At 46.1% G+C, this 18757-nt stretch overlaps 1 protein-coding gene across 31 annotated transcripts in view; it reads left to right on the plus strand.

Moving 5' to 3' along the window:
* Window positions 1–548: 548 nt before the first annotated feature.
* The window catches only part of epb41l2 (erythrocyte membrane protein band 4.1 like 2), a 322484-nt gene continuing 304275 nt past the window's right edge, over window positions 549–18757 (plus strand). For 10 of the 31 annotated variants that reach the window (XM_072499166.1, XM_072499165.1, XM_072499181.1 and 7 more), the window contains exon 1: window positions 551–772. The gene's annotated coding sequence lies outside the window, so the exon portion shown is untranslated. Of the gene's footprint in view, window positions 773–984; window positions 1101–18757 lie in introns of all 31 variants that reach the window. The other 21 variants (XM_072499178.1, XM_072499186.1, XM_072499176.1 and 18 more) reach the window with 12 other exon arrangements.

Genomic DNA, 18757 nt, shown 5'->3' on the forward strand with positions numbered 1-18757 from the left:
CATCATGCTGGAGTTCGCGGAAATGGCAGAGGATGACCCTTTGAATTCAGAGGCTGGTGGGGTGAAATTGTGTTGTTTTCCTGTTTCCCTCCCGAGCCTGTTACTGTCTCTGGACAGTGAGGGGTTTCTCCCTCACCTTTCCTGCTTGTCTCAATCAAACTACACGTTCCCACACATAATTGCTCTGTAATTTCAAGAAGGAATTAGATGTAGCTCTTGGGGCCAAAGGGATCAAGCGGTACAATTTATGTCATTTGTTGAGATATATGGCATGCATGTGTGTTCGATTTGCATGCTCTCCATGAAATTTGTCGAAGTGTAGTTACAGTGCATCTGATGCTGGGTAAAAGGGGCCCGGGTAGGTGGTGTTGTCGTCGCAGCCAACGCTCTTGTCCGAGGGCGACAATGACCAACCAGGCGGAGCTCGGCGCTGACCACAAGCCCCGCGCTGACCACAAGCCCCGCCCCCACTGGGTCTGATGTCAGCGGATAAGCCCCGCCCTATCGGCGGGTATGATGTCAGCCGCCCGGCCCCAACCCGCCCCCTCAGTGGGTCGGTCTGGTGCCCGCCGCTCGGCCCCGCCCCCCTGAGCCGCCGTGGAAGCTGAATCAGTTTAGCGCGCGCTCGAGGGAAATTTCAAGTGTGGATTGTGAGTGCGCGCGGGGTGTGTTTACCCGCTGTCGGCACCGAGGGAGGGAGCGACCTCCTGGCCAGGCGGGCGGGCGAACCAACGCTGCAGCAACGGGAGGAGAGCCATCGCCTCTGTGCAAGGTAACCGCCGCGGGGCTGGAGGACGGGGACGGGTTGCCGGTGATGGGACATGAGCGGTGCCCGCACTTTCTCCGGGGGGCTTTTCCTCCCGTTGTCTGCCTCTCCCCGGCAGCGCTGGCGCCATTTTGAGCGGAGATCTCTGATTTTTACTGTTTTATTCGGTTTTATTTTCATATTCTCTTTACCCCCACCTCCACCCAATTAAATGGAAGGTTTAGGATGCGTGTCTTGCATTGCCAAACAGTAAAACGCGGAAACAAATGCCCCCTAAAGAGTGTGCGTCCACCAACCCAACTCCTGCATATGATTTGTGTTGATAGAGGGGAAGGTGAGTTTTGTTTTTAACAGTAAATGTTAGGTGTTTATCTTTCTGAGCGTGTTTCTCCGTTTTTGTTGCTGGCTGTGTAACGGTGTCTTGTCAGTTGCGGCATTTAGAGCAGTCAGTCAATCCGCTTTTAAAGACCCGCTGCTAATATTTATCTCGCCCACATTCACACTGAGATTTGCTGAGAACGATTATTTTCAAAACAACTTTATTTATTGAAGATTTTTGTGTGAAATGTTTGCTCGGTTGTGTATTTGTAAATTCGGTGTTCGCTGTTCTGTGACAAGACCATGCAACAGCTTGCATGTGCAGATTACTGAAGCTTGTAGAGCGTTCGTGCAAGAGATAGCACTGGATTTCAATAACCCTTCTTGGCGGGTGAGGTTTAAGCGGAATAAATAATTGCATTTTTAAAAATTGGTGTCAGCGCTGTGTTTTTAAGGTGTGTGAATCCGATCCCATATTTTTCAAGGAGCGAGTTGACTCCAGCCCGAGTCTCGTTCCTTGGCTCCTGAACCGTACCGCCAGTTATTTGGTCCAAGCAACTTGTTGCTTTTAGATTTCCCCATTAATTATGCACTCCCCAAAGAACTGCGTCCAGTCTTCATTGTCACCTTTCCGCATTCAATTTTAAGTACTACACCCACTTTTTGTTCCACCGTGAAACGTTAGTATATTTCGTTCGCACTATGCAGTGGAGCCAAGTGCTGTTGAACAACACACGCTTTCATTTCGAATGTAATTTTGTATGTGGGGGACGAGATTAATAAGCGATGTATTCGGCACAAGACGATAACGTATTCAGATTGAGATGCATTTTCTGACAGAAGGAACTCAGCTATTGTTTTTCTCACTATATTCATGTGTACAGGTGCATTTACAGAATCGTTGTTCTGCTCCTTTTGAAGTTAGTTTTTTTTAGCAGCATCAGCTTGTTCTTGTATAAAGATTGTAACACAGCAATACGACCCAAATCACTTCACTGGGACAGTGGAAGAAAAAGTTAGACAGGTAAAATAAAAGCGACAGGAGCTTTTGAAGGCATGAGAAGTTGGGTCTTTAACAGCGGATTGACTGACTGCTTTAAATGCCGCAACTGACAAGACACCGTTACATAAGGAAGGCAGAAGGTCTTAGACGCTTCCACACTTGTTGCTTAAGTTCAGAAACTGATAAATGAATTGGAAGGCTTGGAGGAGAACACAGCAGGCCAGAGTGAGTGCATACTGAGGTTTGAGTAAGTTATTGGAGGTAGAAGGTGGTGATGGGATTTGTGATAGGATTCTTAAATCCATTTGCTGGAGAATGGGAAACCTACGAAGAGCAACAATTTCAGGAATGATGGGTGGGTGGGACTTGATATGCAATAGCTGCAAATGGTTAAGTTTGGGATGGGATGAAGTCCACAGAGGATTGAGCTTGGAGTTTTAAATTGACTCTGGAAGTGACAAGTGTGGATGATGGGCGGTGCGTTGGCACAGTGGGTCGCACTGTTGCTTCACAGCTCCAGGGTCCCAGGTTCCATTCCCGGCTTGGGTCACTGCCTGTGTGGAGTCTGCACATCTTGGGTTTCCGCTGGGTGCTCGGTTTCCTCCCACAAGTCCCGAAAGGACATTCTGAATTCTTCTTCTGTGTACCCGAACAGGCGCCGAAATGTGGTGACCAGAGGCTTTTCACAGTAACTTCATTGCAGTGTTAATGTATGCCTACTTGTGACAATAATGATTATTATTATATGGGGGTTAAAAATTGGTGCTCTTGCAAATGAATAGGGCTTTGAAACTCAAACTAATGCAGTTGAAATAAAATGTTGAAATAAGATATTGTCATTCAACCCCGTGCAGGGAGCTGTAGAGAGATAGATCAAATTTTTTGTGAAATGACGAACCTGATCGTGGTCGTGCCAGTGTTTCGTTAGCCAATGCGTTTTGTTCGCACAGTAGTAATTGAGAGGTGATGAAGTTGAATTTAATGGTGTTCTCAGGATTCTTATGGAAGCTGCTTGCATGCGTGTGTCTGAGCTTTATCCCCACTGTCAACTTTGTGTCCTCCTCAGAACAATAAAACAATGGAAGTTCTCATTATTTAATGGGGTCGGAGGATTAACAGGCAGCACGGTAGCATGGTGGTTAGCACAATTGCTTCACAGCTCCAGGGTCCCAGGTTCGATTCCGGCTTGGGTCACTGTCTGTGCGGAGTCTGCACGTTCTCCCCGTGTGTGCGTGGGTTTCCTCCGGGTGCTCCGGTTTCCTCCCACAGTCCAAAGATGTGCAGGTTAGGTGGATTGGCCATGCTAAATTGCCCTTAGTGTCCAAAAGTGCCCTTAGTGTTGGGTGGGGTTACTGGGTTATGGGGATAGGGTGGAGGTGTGGGCTTGGGTAGGGTGCTCTTTCCAAGAGCCGGTGCAGACTCGATGGGCCGAATGGCCTCCTTCTGTACTGTAAATTCTATGAAAGTCTATAACCTTGTGTTTTCTCCTGCTAAACTATTACATATATATGAGTGTCATGTAGATTCTGCTTCTATATGTTTTATTATGAAAATGTGATTTGATCTGTATTTTGAATGAAAATATTTTAAAATACATTAATCAATTGTCCAGCAATGCACACTGAGGCTCAGAACTTAATGTATTTTGGCATAGTGGCCTAGAAGCCATGGGTTAATTGGAGCATGATGCACAAAGACAATTCAATCCACATTTTAAATCATCTATCCTTACTCTTATGCAGTACTTTTTTATATGTCTATTTTGGAATAATGAAGTAATGACATTTCAGCTAACCTGACTAGAGTCAGTTGGAGCTTGGCAGATTCTTTGCAGTACAGGCTGCAGAGCTATCTTCAGTGAACTTCTTTATTTACCACCACCACAGCCCCCCCCCCCCATGCCCCAACCATTCAAACAGTGGCACACCCATCTGACGCTATCCTCACTTTTTCAGAAATTATAAAGTTTTAGATTGTTAGTTTTAGATTGAAGACAGAGTGCAAAGCATTCCTCTACCTTCCTTGTAACCAGATAGAAGGCCAAAGACAGAGCCAGGAGTGGAACATAAAATTTGTGTAATGTGCAAGGGAGCTTGAAGTTACACTTGCACACACAAGTGTTCAGTTAATTGGGTTTGGCCTCTCTGCAAAGACATAACTGAGCTGTGTATATTTTTTATCCCATCCTTCAAGTTACAAAGCCAATGTGCACAGTGGACAGGGCAAACCATTAATTCATCTCATTGCTTGGAACAGAAACCAATTCAAATTGAACCCAATTCATGGTCTCCACAAGAGTGACATATGAAAAGATCCAAGCTGACAAAAAAGGCATTGCACTTCATCTTGGGCCTATTCTGATGCTTGATCACAGCCAAAAGGCTGAGAAGCGATGGACTTCCTACTTTTCGAGGAAGATTGTCAGTAAGAGTGACAAGTGGGCAGGTTAGTGCTCAGATGTTGGATTCCTTGGGCCTTCATGGTATGGTAGCGAGGATTCCAGCAGAGTAAATTTCCAAAGATCAAATGTGGATAGTGGCAGCGTAGCAGATATGATCGGATTAAAATACTGGGAGAAGGGAAGAATGGAGTGGTTGCAAATTTTGTTTGATAATGCTGCCATGAGCTCTGTCAAGACATTTCACAATGTTAAGTAACACTGTATAAATGCAAGTTGTTTGGAGGAAGTGGAGTGGAGGAAAAATAATCCAAGTACCTGTGAGAGTCAATGCGATTGTAATCGATGTCAGTGGAATGCACATCCAGCCTGGAAAGGGAAGAGTTAGAAATTGGCTTTGCAAAAGTAAAGCAACGGGTGGAAATTTGAAGTATGAAACATCCTGCATCTTGGTGAAAGTAGGAGGCAGCACTGACACAAATGTTCAGAGTACTGAGTAGATCTGGAAAAAAAGAATGCTCCAAATATATGGCAAAATTCAGGTACAACTTGAAAACATGCAGATTAATAAATATACAAAATCCTCATTTATGAACAATGCTGCTGTAGCTATCAACATCACCATGGTTGTTAATTTCTTGCAGCACTTTTAAAAATAAAATTTCTCTTCCCTACTGTACCTGTAGCTCCATGAAAAAAAAAATCAGGCTAATCTTGATGCTATTTAAAGGGATCAGCTCTAGCTGTGGCAGCGGGGGAATATGGCTGGTAGTGTGAGAGTAATGCTCTGTTCAGGAGGTTTCGATTCCAATTGGTTTCGGGGAACATTCTCATACCTCAACGTACTTAGGTGCAATGGTTAGCTCTGCTACCTACAGCGCTGAGGACCTGGGTTCGAATCCCGACCCTGCGTCATTGTCCGTGTGGAGTTTGCACCTCCCCGAATATATGGTTTCACCGCCACAACCCAAAGATGTGCAGGTTAGGTGGATTGGCCACGCTAAATTTCCCCTTAATTGGAAATAATAAATAATTGGGTACTTTATTTAAAAAAATAAAAATACTTAAGAGGTGCAATGTATACAGTGCCTGTGCTTCACCAAAGAGGATCTGTATCATTTCGTGCAGTTCAACTAGAGCCCCAAACGTGGGTGTGAACAATGCTGCTGTAGCTATCAACATCAGCATGGTTGTTAACTTTTACCCCTGCGGTTGTTCCAGACTACAGCAATATTTGGCTGTATCAATAGGTCATCATGTTCCCAATGAATGGAATGAAGCAGCTCAGAACAAATGCACCTTGGGTTTTGCTTTTATTGTAGACTTCCCTTGGGTCTGAGGTGCCGTAAATGGCAGTTGCGCTGCCTTTCGTCGTCCCCGTCACCAGCCTGGTATGTTTCTCGATATAAGCGATACCATTCCCTGAATTCATGAGCAGAAGTAGCACATTGTGCGAACAACGGAGACAGAATGCTCTGTGCAAAGCCCCAGAACAGATTGGAGCTGGAATCTTTAATGATCTGAGCCATTTCGCGCAAGTTTACTGGCAGACTGCCCAGTTCTATCAGTTCTGGTCTATACCCACTGGCCATCTTTGGTACACTGACCCCTCAAAGTGAGATAGACACAAAAAAGTTCATTGAAAAAAGAAAAATATAAGAAACTCTGACATTTGCTGCATTGCCTTTTGCCGTGGCCATAACTTAGTCCTGGCGATGATTGCCAAGACATTGTCTTCCAGTATGGTAAGAGTTTGCAGGCAGGCTCTACTTCATATGATCGTGCTGCATGTTATCTGTGGTTTTCTTCTGCATGAAGAAGGGGATGTGTTGGCAACAATCTTGCGAGCTGTTTTGAATTGACCTATTACAATACCAAAGATGCTTTGTAGAAGGTTTGGATATAAGAGAGATGGAGGATTAGCAGTCAAAAGTGAAGGGAAGAAGTATTGGGAGTAGTGTGTCTGTAGATGTGAGGAGTGAGTAATGGAGGTGAGAGATCAAATTCTGAACTTATCTGCTGAGGACATGAAACCTTTATTCAAAATTGAAGCCAGGTTCTTGGAGCTGAGCTCTGAGCATTGACTTCCTCAACCAACTCTTCTCATTGGCAGAGGTAACGCCTGGAGCACTATCTCGTTCTCCATTCTCCTGTCTACTTTCTGGTCCAAGGCCTCCATCATTTCTGGACCTCTTGCAGACATCTTCTAATTTCCAAGTTACCCTGGTGTCTGCTGTCAATTTAAACGTCACACAGATCTGCTAGCTACCTTTTTAAGTGTCATCAGAGAAGCCTGGTTTTATTTCCCAAGCTCCAAACATGTGTCCAGTTAACAAACCGCATAGAAAATGTTGTCACTTCACCTCATCCATAATAAGCTGGCAGGAACAATATTACGATGTCCAGCCTATGTGAGCAAATATGTGAAATAGGTGAGATTGAATTTGAAGGTCCCTGGTTTTCGCGACCTTGATTTCTCTCCTTGAACATCTTGTTGACCATTGTCACTTCTGCTATTTAACCATCTCTTGGTTTCCTCCTGTCTACCCTCACCATCTCCCCCACCAACCTCTCCCTCTGCTCCCTCCTCTCCTTGTGCGCCCTGATGGAGATCAGCTCTCCCCTAAGCACAGCCTTCAGCGCCTACCATGCCATCCCCACTTGGACCTCCCCGTTATTGTTGGCCTCCAGGTACCTCTCTATGCTTCCTCGGACCTGCTCACTCACCACCTTGTCCGCCAACAGCCCCGCCTCCAAGCGCCACAACGGGTGCTGGTCCCTCTCCTCCCCCAGCTCTAAGTCCACCCAATGCGGGGCGTGATCTGAAATGGCTATCGCCGAGTACTCTGTATCCTCTACTCTCGCTATCAGTGCCCAGCTCAAAATAAAACAGTCGATCTGGGAATGAGCTTCATGGACATGTGAGAAGAATGAAAATTCCCTAGCCCCCGGCCTTGCAAATCTCCAAGGGTCCACCCCTCCCGTGTGGTCCATAAACCCCCTCAGCACCTTAGCAGCCGCTGGCTTCCTACCCGTCCTAGACCTGGAGCGATCCAGTGCCGGATCCAACACCGTGTTAAAGTCTCCCCCCATTATCAGGCCTCCCACTTCAAAGTCTGGGATCCGACCCAACATGCGCCGCATAAAACCCGCATCGTCCCAGTTCGGGGCATACACATTGACCAGTGCCACCCTCTCTCCCTGCAGCTTACCACTTACCATTACATACCTACCGCCATTGTCTGCCACAATGCTCAACGTCTCGAACGACACCTTCTTTCCCATCAAGATCACCACCCCTCGATTTTTGGCATCCAGCCCCGAGTGAAACACCTGTCCTATCCACCCTTTCCTCAATCTTACCTGGTCTTCCACCTTCAGGTGTGTCTCCTGGAGCATAAACACATCCGCCTTCAGCCCCCTCAGGTGCACGAACATGCGGGCCCGCTTGACCAGCCCGTTCAGTCCCCTTACATTCCAGGTTATCAGCCGGATAAGGCACCCCCCCCCCCCCCCCCCCCCCCCCGGGCCTGGCTGGGACCCATCCTTGCTGCTTTACTCCCCCCATTGCACTTCCGCAAGTCAGCTCACTCCTGCTGACCCCGGACACTCTCTCCTCTGCTTCGACTCCTCCCATTGTGTGACGCACCCTCCTCTTCCATTCCCCATCCGCAGGCTCTCCACCTCCCCCTTCCATCCCAAGCGTGGGAAACAACCCTCGCTTCCCGGCCCCGCCCCCTCCAGTTTTCAGCGCGAGGAAAAAGCCCACGCTTTCCACCTACACGGCCCCGCCACCTATGACGCAACTCCTTTTCCAGGCCCAGTCCCCTCACCCCTGACGCGGGCCTCCCCCTCCCCCGCGGGGCCCCATCTCGCTGCCGGCCATCCATCCCTGTTCCATTTGTTTACCCCCCTCCAAGAGCCCCCCTGACCAACCCAACCAAAGCAGTGCCCAACCCGCCCTAACCACCTCACCGAAGCAGAAAGAAAAAAAAACAAGAGCAAAGGACCCCCCCTCAAAAAGTAACATATCAACCGCAATCCCCAAACGCCCATCCCGACCCTCAATCTGTGTCCAACTTCTCGGCCTGAACAAAGGCCCACACCTCCTCCGGAGACTCAAAATAATGGTGCCGGTCCTTGTAGGTGATCCACAGTCGCGCCGGCTGCAACATGCCAAACTTCACCCCCTTCCTGTGCAGCACCGCCTTCGCTCGATTGTACCCGGCCCCCCTCTTCGCCACCTCCGCACTCTAATCCTGGTATATTCGAACCTCCGTGTTCTCCCACCTGCTGCTCCTCTGCTTCTTGGCCCACCTGGGCGCACACTCCCGATCAGCGAACCGATGAAACCGCACCGGCACTGCCTGTGGAGGCTCGTTAGCCTTGGGCCTCCTCGCCAGCACTCTATGGGCCCCTTCCAGCTCCAGGGGCCCCTGGAAGGACCCTGCTCCCATCAGCGAGTTCAACATGGTGACCACATAGGCCCCCACGGCTGACCCCTCCAGCCCTTCCGGGAGGCCCAGAATCCGCAAGTTCTTCCGCCTCGACCGATTCTCCATCTCCTCGAACCGCTCCTGCCATTTCTTGTGGAGCGCCTCGTGTGCCTTCACCTTTACCGCCAGGCCTAAGATCTCGTCCTCATTGTCGGAGATCTTTTGTCGGGCCTCGCGGATCGCCACCCCCCTGGGCCGTCTGTGTCTCCAGCAGATTATCGATAGAAGCCTTCATCGGCTCCAGCAAGTCCGCTTTAATCTCCCTGAAGCAGCGCTGGATAACCTCCTGTTGCTCCTGCGCCCACTGCATCCACGCTGCCTGGTCCCCGCCCGCCGCCATTTTGTTGTTCTTCCCTCGCACCTTCTTCGGGTCCAGCACCACTTTTTTAGTTGCCCCGCTCCTGGTACAAGCCATATACTGTCTGGGAACTATTGTACTCTCCTTCCCACAGCGGAAAACGTCGAAAAAATGCTGTTGGGGCCCTGAAAAGAGCCCAAAAGTCCGTTTTTTGTGGGAGCTGCCGAAAGTGCAACTTAGCTCCGCATAGCCGCAACCGGAAGTCCAACTGAAATTGTTAATGGCCCTGCTGAGGATGGAGCCCTGAATAGTGTTGTTAACAGTTTAAATGTTTAGAGCATAGATTTAAAAATTCTGGTACTTTGACCTGTAGGGGTCCCAGAAGCCTATGCTGCCAATGGATTTCTGTATTTAGTGACTTGCTATCCTCTTGCTGTTTTGTCTTCTGTATAACATGTAATGTTTATGTTTTTATTTTGTGTATTTGGTACTGTCTGGGAGTTTAGATGAGTTTTCTTGCAAGTATTGACATCTGCAGGGGAACTCTAGACAAAAACCTTTGGAAACCAGTTATTTAGAGAATGGGTGGGAGGAAATACTGCTTTCAACATTTACATCCATGGTTTATCAAGTGTTCAGCAGAGCCAGGTGGAGCCTCCGAACGCCTTATAAATTCGGGTTGACATTACATATGACATCAAATCTATGCAAGTCTGCTCTGGGGCATATCTCTTTTGCTCTTGTCAGGTAGGGCTCTGGTTTTGTGCTTACAGCAAATCTTTGTGTAAATGCATGCTAGTTAAATCTACTAACAACACTAAGTTCTACAATTACCAATTTGGAATTGTAGCTGTTTTATTCTGATACAGGTATGATTTGAAATAGAAACCGGCGGGACAGTGGTTAGCACAGCGCCAGGAACCCTGGTTCAATTCCGGCCTTTGTTGACGATCTGTGTGGAGTTTGCACTTTCTCCCTGTGTCTGCGTGAGTTTCCTCCAGGTGCTCTGGTTTCCTCCCACAGTCCAAAGATGTGCAGGTTAGGTGGATTGGCCATGCTAAATTGCCCCATAGTATCCAAGAGGTTAGGTGGAGTTGCAGGGATAGGGCAAAGGATTCGGCTTAGGTGGTGTGCACTTTCAGAGGTTTGGTTCAGACTCAATGGGCCTAATGGCCTCCATTTGCACTGTTGGTTCTAACTAATTTGGAAAGAAATGTTTATAGTTACTAGAGTTGCTCGGCATGTATGTGATTGGGCCCGATTATTCAAAAAATGAGGGGCAAGCAATGCTACTGTAGCTTGTCATAATACTAGGCACTGTTTTGCTTGGCAGTTTTAGGTCTCGGACACTCTTTACCGTTTCATCACGATCTTCACCACATCTTAAAACAGCAAACTAGACTTTTTAAGAACAATTATTGAATGTTGGGAACAACAGTTGAAAGGTGTTACTTAATACTTTTTTTAACTGGTAGTTTGATCTGTTTAATTTGGTCATAACTGTTTGAAAAGTCACCCAAGAACTAACTTTTAATTCCAAACCCAATCACCGAATCACATAGTCATCCCGTAACAGGCGCCGGAATGTGGGGACTAGGGGCTTGTCACAGTAACTTCATTTGAAGCCTACTTGTGACAATAAGCGATTTTCATTTCATTTCATCCAAAGACACAACCAAATTACCAACCGTTTGTAATTTTCCCCATTTTCTCCCCTTAACTGACACAATGCACCCCCCCCCCCCCCCCCCAACCTGCTGGCATCAAACAGGTCCTTGAATAGAGACCAGATCAGTCTCTACCTTAACGTAAAACCCCTTCTCTGACCCTCTTAAGAGTGAACTTTTTTCCAATTGTAGGAACTCCGCCAGGGGAGCACGGTAGCACAAGTGGATGGGCAGCACAGTAGCACAAGTGAATGGGCAGCACGGTAGCACAAGTGGATAGCACTGTGGCTTCACAGCGCTAGGGTCCCAGGTTCGATTCCCTGCTGGGTCACTGTCTGTGCGGCGTTTGCACGTTCTCACCGTGGGTTTCCTCCGGGTGCTCCGGTTTCCTCTCACAGTCCAAAGATGTGCAGGTTAGGTGGATTGGCCATGATAAATTGCCCTTAGTGACCAAAAAGGTTAAGAGGGGTTATTGGGTTACGGGGATAGGGTGGAAGTGAGGGCTTAAGTGGGTCGGTTCAGACTCGATATGCCGAATGGCCTCCTTCTGCACTGTATGTTCTATATCCTCCAATTGCGCTGACGCCCTCAGCGGTGCCGCCGATCTCCATTCCAATAGTATTCACCACTGGGCAGTCAGTGGCGAAGACCACGACATTGGCCCACCTCCCTTCCAATAGCTCTGGTAGCTCAAAACTCCGAAGATTGCCACCAATGGGCACCATTCTCTGATAGTGTCTTAAGGAGCCATGTCCAAAATCCCCCTAGTTTCGGGCAAGACCAAAACAAATGGATGTGGTTGGTAGGCACTCTTGCGCACTCTCACATTTGTCCTCTAGCTCAGGGAAGAACCTGCTCATAAGCGCCCGCATCATAAGGACCGTATGCACGACCTTAAACTCTATCAGACTCATCCTGACACAGGATGATGGATGATGTTGAATTCACCCGGTGCATAATCTCACTCCAGCGCACTCCCCACAAAGTTCTATCCTCAGCTCCTACCCCCACCGTCACCTAATAATGAACTTAACTAATCATTTTCATATATTGAATATTCTATTTGAAGACCAATTAAGTGATATAAATAGCTGGTTTACAATGCAGCAGTGTCAGAAAAAAAATCAATGTCTGATCTCATACAGTGCGAAAGAGGTCGATTGTAGTAAATGGCAACAGCTGCAAAGTATTTTCTAACCTTTGTTTGTGTTGGCATGTTGAACAATGTGTATAGCTAAAGCTAAATTAGGTAAAATTTCTTGGCTTCCTCGGCCATTAGCTGATCCTCGGCCACCATCAGTGGCACTCTTCACTTGTGTCTCCAATGTATCCAGTTTCAGAAAAGCAGAGCTCATGTCTTGGTTTCCTGTGCTTCATATTGAATGAGGAGCTGGATGCTCCTCTGCTCCACATCTTTCTAAGTACAATTATTAAAAGCTAATTATGAAGACTCTTTGTCCCTCCAGATTGAATCATAGGATTATAGAATGGTTACAGCACAGGAGGAGACCATTCATGTGACCGGTTGTGCTGATTGAATTTGCCTCCACCACATACTCAGGCACTGCATTCCTGATCCCAACCTCTTGCTGCATCAAAAAAAATGTTTTCCCTTATCACCCCACTAGTTACTTTGTCGTACATCTTAGATTAGTGTCCTCTGGTTCTTGAACCTTCCACCAATGAGAACAGTTTCTCTCTATCTACTCTGTCTAAACACTTCATGATTTTGAACACCTAATCAAGTCTCCTGTCAACCTTCCTCGGGAAGAACAGCCCAGCTTCTCCAATCTGTGTGGAGTTTGCACATTCCCCCCATGTCTGCGTGGGTTTCCTCTGGTTTCCTCTCTGTCCAAAGGTATGCAGGCTAGGTGGATTGGCCATGCTAAATTGCCCCTTAGTGTCCAACAGTTAGGTGGGCCTGGGTAGGGTACTCTTTCTGAGTGCTGTTAGGAAGGGAGTTCCAGGATTTTGACCCAGCAGTGGTTAAAGAATGGTGATGTACGTGATGTGTGGTTGGGAGGGGAGCTTGATGGTGTTCCCTTGCATCTGCTGCCCTTCAAGGTGGTTGAGATTGGAAGACACTTGGTGAGTTGCTGCAGTGCATTGGTGGAGGATAGAGTGAATGTTTAAGCTGGTGAGATAGGTTGTCGATTCAGTGGGCTGATTTGCATATTTTCTTATGGCTGCCTGGATAATGTAGAGCTTGAGTGTTATTGGAGCTGAGTTCATCCAGGCAAGTGGGGAATATTCCACTATGCCCTTGATTTGTGCCTTTTATGTGGTGGTCAGGCTTTTGGGAGTCAGGTGGTGAATTGCCCACTGTAGAATAGAGGTTCTAGCTGTATACTGTAGCCTCTATACTGTAGCCTCTTTTAGCTACAGTATTTGTGTGGCCGGTCCAGTTTAATTTTTGGTCAATGGTAACTCCCAGGATGTTGATGGTGGGGAATTCAGCAATGATAATGTTGTTCAATGATGAGGGGAAATTATTAAATTCTTTCTTGTTGAAAACTTGGTACTTGTGTGGAGTGAATGTTATTTGTCACTTGACAGCCGAGGCATGAATATTTTCCAGGTCTTGCTGCATATGGACATGGATTGTTTTAGTATCTGAGGAGCAAAGAATCGCATGTCCCAATTCCTCTATGGTCTCTTAATTATCAGATTGCTTATCTGACATCTAGTACTGGGTGAGCAGAAATTTCCTCCAATCTAATATTGGGAAGGCTGAAACTATTAATTACAGTCCCTGTTCCAAACTCAATTCCTTAGCTACTGATGCTATCCCTTCCCTGGCAGCCATCTGAGGTGAAACCAGACTGTTTGCAACCTTGGTATTATACCAACTCAGGTGGGTTTCTGACCTAATATTCCTGCCATCAAGAAGACTGTCTATTCCCACCTCCCTAACATCATCCAGCTTTGCCCCTGCCTTGGACTGAGTATTCCAATAGTGTCAGCTGGCTTCCCCCATTTTATGCTCTGTAAACCTAAAGGTCAACCAAAACTCTGCTGCTCATGTTCTAAATCATGTCAAGTCCCATTAACTTATCATCTCTGTACTTGCTGATTTACGTTGGCTCCCAGTCAAACAACATTTGATTTCAACATTATTGTACTCGTTTTCAAATCCCTCCATGGCCTCTCTTCCCAATGTTGTAATCTCCTCTATCCCACATTGTGTGGAATATGTGCAGTGCTCATTCTGGTCTCTTGAGCATCCTTGATATTAATTGCTCCATCAGTGGTGGCCATGCCTTCAGTAGCCTAGGCCCCAAGCTCTGGAATTTCCTCCCTACACTTGTTTGCCTTTCTACTCTGTTTTAGTCTTTTAAGATTGTCCTTAAAATCTATCTCATTGACCAAGCTTCTGATAATCTGACTTAATATTTCCTTATGTGGCTCAGTCTCTTATTTTGTTTTGTACTCTGCCTGTGAAACCCTTTGGGATGTTTCATTACATTAAATATGCTATATAATTACAAGATATTGCTTTCTTTAAACTGTTAAACAGATAATACCATACCTGACTGTGCAGTGTAGCTTTGTGGCATTTGTTGCAGGAAATGAGTTGGTTGCATTGCAGCATTTGTTTCTTTTGTATTATATGTTGTGGTTATATGTTTTAAGTTTTTCAATTTGATTAGCAGTTTCCTGTAGTTGCTCTGACTTTTATGTTTATATATTTTGAGTATCTGTCATGTCCAGAATTATTTCAGATCCATTGTTTAGGAGTAGTTGCATTCTGTTTGAGTACTAGTAGTTATATAGTTTACGGGAGCTCGAATGAATATTGGATAAGAGCTTCCAATTTATCCAAATGTACGTTGTGTAAATTGTGAACTAGATGCATTGTAGGATGTCTTCCCCATAGCAGAAAATCTGGAATTGGACAAATGTGCTGTGTTGATAGAACTGGTAATTCCTTATGTAGTGTCTCCCAGCCATAACTGAGTTATGAGGTTTTGGGTTGAAGTCCCACCCTACCGCTTCAATACAAAGATTAAACTGACACTCTGGTGCAGTACTGTGGGAGCGCTGCACTGTGTTTTGGATGAGACCGTAAACAGGTCTACCTGCTTGAATACATGTAAAAGATCCCATGACATTATTTTGAACAGGCGCAGGGAAGTTGTGCTGCTAACTTGGCCAATATTTATCCCTCAATCAATAGGTCAAAAACAGATTATCTAGTCATTATCACATTGCTGTTGTGGAGTTTGTTGTGTGCATATTACCTGTCGTGCTTTCTACGCAATGGTGACTACAACTCAAATGTACTTAATTGGATGTAAAGTGCTTTGAGATGTCCAGTGGTTGTGAAAAGTGCTACATAAATGTCAATCTTTCTTTGTCGGTACGTATTTGCTAATCTAAACTTTATTTGATCGGTGATGTAAGACTCCGAGGGGTCGCTGCAGCCCTATGGGTGAGTAAATGTTACACAGCCAAACAATACTCGTCCACCAGCAAAAGGAAAATAGTGCAAAGTATGGCTTGTTAGCCAACTAACCAAGTTGTGTCTTGCACAAGCAGTAAGTATGCCAAGTTCTAGTGTCTAATGGCCAACTTTCAGCTGTGAAGTAATAAATCTTGTGTTACTGGCTGTATTTCAAAAGTTAATAGTTACTGCTTAAATTGAGTCTTGAAAATAGAGTAATGGCAGATTATTCAGAATGTTTCTCCTGCCAGTAGGTTCCAACAATCGCGGCATGAATGCCTGTTTAAAATGTTTAAAAAATTTAATGGCCAATTGATCTATCCTGCATATCTTTGTGTTGTGGGGGTGAAACCCACGCAAACTCCACATGGACAGTGCCCCAGAGCCGGGATCGAACCTGGGACCTTGGCGCCGTGAGGCAGCAATGTTCCACTGTGCCACCGTGCTGCCCCCTGTTTAAAATGTTCAAATTGAAAAGTTGAATCTCAGGAACCTAATCTGAGTGGCAGCATAATAGAATGTAATACATTAAAAGGCAACTCAGAACTAGTAAGTTGGCAATATCTTGTGTGAAAGGGTTGTTAACTGCGACCAAAATTCACTGTACACCTCTGTGGTTTGATAACTAACACAGATGTAGCGAATTACTTCTGGGAATGTTTTATTGCTAGTGTTACTGTATCGAGGTACGTGGAGGCATCTTTGAAGTCTGGAGACATAAAGTTGTAATTAGAGTTGTAGAGTTTTTTTTTTTACAGCACAGAAAAAGGCATTTTGGTCCATCCTAGGCCCAACCATCTTCAGCTGTTTCATCAATGCCTTCCATCATAAGGTCAAAAGTGGGGATGTTTGCTGATGACTGCACAATGTTCAGCACCATTCGTGACTCGTCAGATAATGAAGCAGTCCATGTCCAAATGCAGCAAGACCTGGACAATATCCAGGCTTGGTCTGACACGTGGCAAGTTACATTCGTGCCACACAACGACCATCTCTTACAAGAGAGGATCTAACCACCGCCACATGACATTCAATGGCATTACCATCGTTAAATCCCCCACAATCAACATCCTAGGGTTACCATTGATCAGAAACTGGACCAGCCACATTAATACTGTAGCTGTCAGGGCAGGTCAAAGACTAGGAATCCTATGGAGAGTAACTCGCCTCCAGACCCTCCAAAGCCTGTCCACCATCTACAATGCACAAGGCAGGTGTGTAATGGAATAATCTCCACTTGCCTGGATGAGAGCAGCTCCACCAACATTCCAGAAGCTTGACACCATCCAGGACAGAGCAGCCCCGCTTGATTGCTCCCCCTTCCACAAACATTCAAACCCTCCACCACCACCGACGAGCACTGGCAGCCATGTTTACTAGCTACAGGATGCACTGCAGTAACTCACCAAGGTTCCTTAGTCAACACTTTACAAACCCACGACCACTACCATCTAGAAGGACAAGAGCAGCAGCTACCTGGGAACCCCACCATCTGGAGGCTCCCCTCCAAGTCACTCACCACCCTGACTTGGAACTATATCGCTGCTCATTCACTGTCGCTGGGGCAACACACTGAACTCTCTTCCTAACAGCATAGTGGGTGTACCTACACCTGAAGGACTGCAGCAGTTCAAGAAGGCAACTCACCACCACCTTCTGAAGGGCAACTAGGGATGGTCAATAAATGCTGGCCTAACCAGCGATGCCCACAACCTGTAAATGATTTAAAAAACCAAAAACAAATGATTTTGCTGACCATCAAGCACTTGTCTACTCTCCCATTTGCCAGCACTTGGCCCATAGCCTTGTATTCTATGGCATTTCACGTGCTCATCTAAATACTTTTTGAATGCTGTAAGGGGTCTCGCATCTACCATCCTTTCAGGCAGTAAGTTCCAGATTACAACTGCCCTCTGGTTGTAAAGGTTTTTCTCACACATGCTCTAAACCTGTCCTTTACCTGAAATCTATGCCTCCAACTATTGACCCCTTAGTGAAGGGGAAAAGTTCAAAGTTCCTTTCTAACCACACTATCTATGCCCCTCAGTTTTATGTATCTCAATCAGGAATTGTCCAACAATACTGTTTTATGTGTGGTATTACTGTGAGTGGGTAAAATATACTGTCTGTTTACGCAGTTTCAAAGATGGAGCCCACTAGACTCAGTTATCTAATTGATGTCTGTGCAGACTGGATTCATTTGGTTTCCATTTCACTTTTGGCATTAACCGGGCAGTGGCTTTACTGTAATTGTGTTATGACTTACAGTAGGGTGTAGTTTTAACAATTAACGTTTTATTCATTTTGCTCTATTCAGATTTATGTTGGTGTTAATTCACACTCAGATGTAACCTCAGTTTTACAGCTGTGGCTTTTAAGGCAGGGGAGGACACTTCCCACTTCAATTTTAAACTGCTGTGTTGTATTGTAGATACAGGTTGCTGGACAGAATACTGTGCTGTAATTTTCTTTGTTCTTAATATTAATTATAATAAATGGTTAGGTCACTGTCCGTTTTAGATTTGGTGTTATACAGTGGCCATAATGAAACTGTGATTTCACCCCTTCCTCAAAGCCCCACTTTATAGTGATTTATTGGCCCAGGAATTTCGGAAAAGGTAAAGGCAAGGTTGCAATCGTACAGATGACGAGAGGCTGCTGCCCCCTTTTGAGGGCGACAGCTGACTGGTGGTGATTTAACCTGAGGATCACACCTCGGCAAGGGGCAGGTTGATAAGGTGAGAACTTCATGAATAGCCTTAGCTGGTATGGGAATTATAATAATCTTTATTGTCACAAGTAGGCTTATATTAACACAGCAATGAGGTTATTGTGAAAAGCCCCTAGTCGCCACATTCTGACGCCTGTTCGGGTACAGGAGAATTCAGAACGTCCAAATCACCTAACAGCACGTCTTTCAGGACTTGTGGGAAGAAACCGGAGCACCCGGAGGGAACCCATGCAGACACAGGGAGAACATGCAGACTCCGCACAAACAGTGCCCCAAGCCGGGACTCGAACCTGGGACCCTGGCACTGTGAGGTAACAGTGCTAACCACTGTGCTACCGTGCTGCCCACGTGAATTCAACCCGTGCTGTTGTCCTCGCTCTGCATCAGAAACCAACTATCCAGCCAATGGAGCTAAATCTGTGTGCCCAGTGCAGTGAATTGGAATCATCCCCCTCACCCTTTGTAAAGTAATATTTTCATGAAGCAAATTGCTAGCAATACAAGTTGATGGCGTGGTGACATCAATTGGGCATCTGGGACCTCGAATGTCTGGTTGAGTCCAATAATCTTGTCTCCTTGACCAATTAAATTGAAGTGTAGAAAAACGAAGAGAGCAACCTAAAGGAGGGAATAGGG

The sequence above is a fragment of the Scyliorhinus torazame genome, chromosome 4 (genome assembly GCF_047496885.1).
Source record: "Scyliorhinus torazame isolate Kashiwa2021f chromosome 4, sScyTor2.1, whole genome shotgun sequence".
Lineage (NCBI taxonomy): Eukaryota > Metazoa > Chordata > Chondrichthyes > Carcharhiniformes > Scyliorhinidae > Scyliorhinus > Scyliorhinus torazame.